Below are 6,000 nucleotides of genomic sequence, written 5' to 3' on the forward strand. Positions count from 1 at the left end.
TAGAGATGGGCCTTGACTGCTGTTAGCAGGTCAATGGGAGGGATTTACTCAGGCCAGTGAGCTGACAGGACTGGCAGTGACTACTGACCACCAACCTCACCCTCTGAGGAGGATCAGCTGTGCAGGGGCAGGCTGGTGCTGTTTTGAAGTGGTCTGAGCTGTGCACTGAGTGCACAAGCCTCCCAGGTAGTGCAGGCAAAGTCAGCCCCCACCTGTGTCTTGCCCAGGGCCACTGTACCTGGGCTATAAAGCAATCTGAGATGACTGTTACTTGTGCTGGGCATCCAGGCAAAGCCAAGATGTGAATCTAGACTGGTTGCTGCTAGTGCCATAGTGCCAGGCCTGGGACCACTTAGCTAGAGGTGCGGAGCAGGGGTCTCATTGAGGCTGGCTGCTTGTTCAAGAGAATTTAGAAAGATGTGAAGCATGAGCCAGGACCAGCCATTCATGTTAAAAGTTTGGGTGGTACTAAAAGTTGGGTGGGACAGAGTCTCAGGGGATCGCCAGGGTGAGGCCAACAGTGTTGGCCACGTTGATGGAGTCTCAGATATGGAACCAGCCTGCCAGCTCTGTAGCTCTGTGGTGGGAGGACTCAGAAAAAGGACAATGGCCTCTGCCCACCTTTGTGTCTGACAGAAAGCTGTCTCCCAGCTTTCCTCCTTGATGCCCGACATTTCAGTTGCTCCCTGCATGCCACTGGTGCCATTCAAGCTGCTACCCTGATAGTGCAGCTCAGAGGAAGTGAGTCTGAGTGAGTTCGTGTGTGGGTTAAGTGGAACTGCTTGGACTCTGTAAGCTTCTTCTACCAACTCAGTGCCTGCTGGTTTTTGCAGCCAGAAGTTATGGGAACTTACCTTCCTGGCACTGGAACCCTGGGCTGGGGGACCTGATCTGGGGCTAAGACTCCTCACTCCCGAGGTATCCCTACCGAATTTTTATCTACCACACGTGGATATGGGGACAAGCCTGTTTTGAGTCTCTGCCCCTGCTACCACTCTGGATGGATGTTGTTTCTTTAATTCCATAGTTGTCAGACTGCCATTCCACTTGATTTCTGACGGTTGTGAGTGATGGGTGTTCTATAGCTTAGCTGTAATTTTGACGTGGCTGTGCAAGGTGGTGAGCGGTGTTTACCTATGCCGCCATCTTGACTGGAAGTTCAGAAAAATGTTTTGAAAAACAAGAATTTTGCCCTGGCTGCTATAGCTCAGTGGATTGGACATCATCCCACAAACCAAAAGATAGCTAGTTCAATTCCCGGTCAGGGCACATGCCTGGGTTGCAGGCCAGGTCCCCTGTTGGAGCCATGCAAGAGGCAACTGATCAATGTTTCCCTCACTCTTTCTCCCTCCCTTCCCCTCTCTCTAAAAAATAAAATGTTTGAAAAATTTTAAGAATACCATTCTCTTCCAATAAGAAATAAACAATAATGCTCAAACAACTGGCATTTGTTTTCAAGTTACCTCAATTTTTTGCTTCAAAAAGGAATCTTTTTGTCTAGCCTATATTGTCCTTCACATATTGTTACATATACTATTCACAATCAGTTCTTAAATATTCTTAATAATCTAATATCCCCAAACACAAAATGCATTCCACTTTTGTGGCAACAAATTTCCTGTCAAGAAGCACCCAGATACTAGTTTTGTGCTATTTACTAAAACAACTAAAGCAAGCAAGTTCGTTCCCTATTTTTAAAGGGCTTTAAAAAATTAAAGGGCTTAATATTCAGGAGTCCCTCTCCCAAAAAAAGCTTTTCATCACTGACATTTGTATGCAATCTAAATTCCATTTCTACTCCCTCAGCTGCATTTAACTCTGCTAAATACTAGCAATAGTATCTTCCTTCTCCTCTTCTCCCCATAGTTACATGCAAAAATGTTTTTGTGGCTATGGCTTAATATCACAAACCAGAATTCCAAAGAATCTGTCAAAGGCTTACCAAATTAATATTACAAAGGTACCAATCAGCTTATAAAGTTATAAATTTATAATTAAATTATAAATTAGGTTTATTCTTTAAATCAGAGATCTTCACCTTCAACAAAACATACATGGAGAATAAAGACTCAAACATTTATCTGGAAATTACTTTATTTTACTGTGATAAGGCCAGGCATTATTATGTACTTTATATTCATTATTTCAATGAATTCTCCCAGTTTTTTGTCCTAAGTACTACATTTTACAGATGAGGTCAAAACCGAGGTTTAGAGAGATTAAGTAACTTGCCCGAAGTTAGTTAGTAAATATCCCAGCCAGGATTCAAACGAAGGTTTACTTTAGAATTGTTCCCCAAGTCACTGCCCCTTCTATCCTTAACTGCAACCAACATTTGTAAAGTCTCCAGATGTTCCTAAACAGAGGCAGATTTGGATGATCTCACGAGCAGAAGTGCAGGACAGACACAGTGATTCTCATATTTTTGGTCTCACAACCCCTTCACACTCTTCAAATTATCAAGGACCCTAAAGAGCGTTTACTGATGTGGATTACATCTTTTGATATTTACCATATTAGAAATTAAACAGAAAAAATCCTTCAAGTGACAAGTTCATTAGTTCATTTCGTTTGAGATATACCACCCAAATAGAAAAGGAGCACAAACTCAATTAATGAACTTTTTGTATTTGGCTATATTAAAGTCCATTGGTGTATCTTGCATTTTTAAAGAATTTTTACCTATGACAATTTTGAAACATCATGCATTGGTCATTTGGAAAATATGCATTTACTGACTTATGCCCGTTTTCCAAACACTGACACAGTTCATTATACAAATAAAAAAATCACAGTCATTAACACTGATACTATAAGAAAAGTCTTTTAAATACTAGGAAACTGTCAAACTTAGGATGTCAACTTTTTAACAATTCTAATTTCACTCTCAATTTTTTATCATTGGTAACAGATACTGTCATTTGTTTTTCTGCAAGCGACAAGCTCACTTCATTCAGGAAAACATCTGCCAAACACTTAAGTGTAAAAAACTGTAGTCTGTCGATCATTCTTTCAAGTAAAAATACTGTTCCATGAAACAAACAATGCTGTTCCACAACTCAATCTCACAAGTACTTTTCCTTAGGACATCGATCATACCTTGGTAGGCAGCATAAATACTTTATGAATACTTCCCATTTGGTCACAGATACTTAAAAATTAAAAAGACATGTACTCAAGAGCTGATATTTAATAAAAGTAATCATTTTCTGCTTCATCATGGACATTCTCAAATAAGCAGAGTTTTGCACAGTATCTTTGTTTTTTGCTAAGACATTACCAGTAGTTTTAACCATCCTTGCTTTTGGAGTCTGAGTGCCAACATCAGTGAAGAAGATAATAGCATCTTAGTGTTATTTTGGAAACAATTATAACTTCCTGGCTCTCCTTCAAGGGTCTAAGGAGATTTCCAGGTGTCAGTGGATCACACTTTGACATCTACTTTCTTAGATTATACCACTGGTGCAAGGTGGGGGTGGAACCACTAATAAAATCCTGCTCTTCCCAAGAGTCTTCATTCATTAGTTCATTTCGTTTGAGATATACCACCTATATAGAAAAGGAGCAGGAAACCAAAGATATAAGTTGCAATTTTAATAGTGTTTTAAGATTCTAGATTGAGCACCTTCATGCTAGACCAGTAATTTTCAATGTGGTAGCTACCTCAATCAGCCTCAACTGAAGGACATCGGGTTAAAAATGTAGAGATGACACCTCCCTTGCCATCCCACCCACCAGACTTACGGATGAGCTCCCCCTCAAACTGCACTCCAAGGTACTTTTTATGCACTCCAAAGTTAAGCATGATTGTGCTAAGTGGATTGAAATTAGAGTCCCCCCCACACCTCCCAGTCCCAAGAGCAATGGAAGTCTCAAAATTCAATGTTCTTTACCAAGAAGCAGCCCTTCCGGCCCCTTCCTTTCTCAGTTTGAGATACACCTCCAAAATAACGGTATGTGGGGTTTAAGCTGCGGTGAGAAGTGTCTAAATCAGAGCATAGAGGGCTGTTCTGTGATAGCACAACTGTGTCTCAATTTCCAAGTCAAAAGTTAGATTGGGCTCAATGATTTCCAAGGTTCTCTTCAACTCTAGGATTTTTTAAATTTTTTTTAAATTTTACTTTTGAGACAAAGAGAGAAAGAAATATCTATTTGTTATGCAACTTATTCATGCATTCATTGGTTGATTCTTAAATGTGCCCTGACTAGGGCTCTAACCATCTGAGCTACCCAGCCAGGGCTCAACTCTATTTTTTGAGCTAATGTCCAGAACTAGTAATCACAAAAACGTCCAGTGTTAACAGTATGAGGGAATCCCATGTCTAAAGGGGGAAGGAAATCAGGACAGCTCACAGAAGGGGAAAGCAGGTGGATCAACGACATGACTCCTTTTCAGAGTAAGTGGTAAGAAGACAAAAAAAAAAAAAAAATAGTCCCTGGGATAAACATGGCACCCACCGCGGCAGGATATGATCACCAAAAAATAATTTTTGGCTCCATCCCATTTTATAAATCACGGCGCCACCCCAAAGAAAATTTAGGGCCAAGGGAAGAGACTTGATAAACTAACTGCAATGCCCTAAGCCTTGGGATGTACTATTGCACCAAGTGGGGATTACATAACACAGGGGAGAGGCTAAGCTATCACTCATTTTCCTCCTCGCGCTCAAATAGAGTGTCCTACTCTTTCCAAGGGGTGAGGGGAGAGGAAAGGGCCGAGTACTCTCCCACCCAGGGGGACGTCACCCGGCCGCTCCTCCTGTCCACCTCCCAGCGCAGCCTAGCCCCCTCAACGCCCCTCCCGCCGCGCCCCGCCGTCTCGCCGCCGCCGGCGCCCCCGCCCCTTCCCCAGCTCTGTGCCACCGCCCGCGCCCGCGCCCGCGCCCGCACCCGCCCACTCCTCCGAGACGCCTGGCGCCGGGCGTGCGTGTGGCCGTCGGGTGTGTGCGGGTCTGTGGGGCGCGAGTGCGCGCGCGCGCCGCGGCTGCCGCCGGGGGGCGGGGGCGCCGGCCGGCAGGCAGGCAGGCAGGGGCCTCCCGGCCCGGCTCGCCGCGCAGCGCGACTCCCGCGCCTCGCACGCACTCACATACGCGCTCGCGCACCGCACCCCACGCCAACCGCCACCGCGGGCCGCGCCGCCACTCGCGGGGGGCGGGGGCGCGCGCCACCACCGGGCCCCCGCCCCCACCCCTCGCGTACCCGCCCCATCCCCCTCTCATTGTCTAGCCTCCGAACGCCTCGCCAAGCGAAAAGATAACGGAACCCCCGGGAGAAGGGGGTGGGGAGAGAGAAGGTTCGCTCGCTCACTCACCTCCCGTGGTCGTCGCCGCCGTTAGTCTGACCCGAGGAAGGCGCCGTCGCCTTAAAGGGACCTGCACTCGGCGCCGAGAGTAGGGGGTGGGAGCAGGGGAGGGGACGGGGGCTTGGGGGGAGACCGAGAAAAGGGAACTGTTGAAAGCTCGTCTCCCTGAGGGTGCAAGGAAACCTCCCTCGGGTTCGAGTGATTTGGGATGGATTTTTTTTTCCCGAGGGGGGCGGGGGGGGCCCCGAGGGAGGGGGGGGGGGAGGGCCAAGGAATGCGGCTCCGTGTACGGGAGCTGGCGCGGGGGAGAGAGACACCGACTCCCCCCACCGACCCTCTCGCCCCGCGGAGGGATACGGCTCGTCACTTCCGCCCTCCCCCTATCTTGGCCTTTCAATTGGTTGGGGTGTGTGGCGCGTCATGGTCTCATCCTAACCTTGTCGGGGCTGCTTTTCTAGTCAAGTTTGTCTGGGCCTGCAAATAAATAAATAAATAAATACATTAAAAAAAATAAAATAAAGAATAATTAGCTTCAGAAGCAATATCTAAATTTTGGTGGGTGAGGGAAATGGGATTTCCAAAGAAAATATTCCTCAGTCCATTTGTTTGGACTTTTGAGGGAAATTTTGGGACTCTCCTCACTTTCCACTCAAGGCTTGTACCTCAGCAAGAGGGGAACATCATGCCACAGACCAGAT

General features: G+C 46.3%; 1 protein-coding gene across 1 annotated transcript in view; it reads right to left on the bottom strand.

The window, feature by feature from the left end:
* The window catches only part of POGZ (pogo transposable element derived with ZNF domain), a 43,539-nt gene extending 38,018 nt beyond the window's left edge, over window positions 1-5,521 (bottom strand). The window contains exon 1 of the mRNA XM_054563262.1: window positions 5,312-5,521. The gene's annotated coding sequence lies outside the window, so the exon portion shown is untranslated. The remainder of the gene's footprint in view (window positions 1-5,311) is intronic.
* Window positions 5,522-6,000: the final 479 nt, after the last annotated feature.

Source organism: Pteronotus mesoamericanus, unplaced genomic scaffold (assembly GCF_021234165.1).
Source record: "Pteronotus mesoamericanus isolate MK-2021 breed Mesoamerican mustached bat unplaced genomic scaffold, CSHL_Meso_final scaffold_705, whole genome shotgun sequence".
Classification (NCBI taxonomy): Eukaryota; Metazoa; Chordata; class Mammalia; order Chiroptera; family Mormoopidae; genus Pteronotus; species Pteronotus mesoamericanus.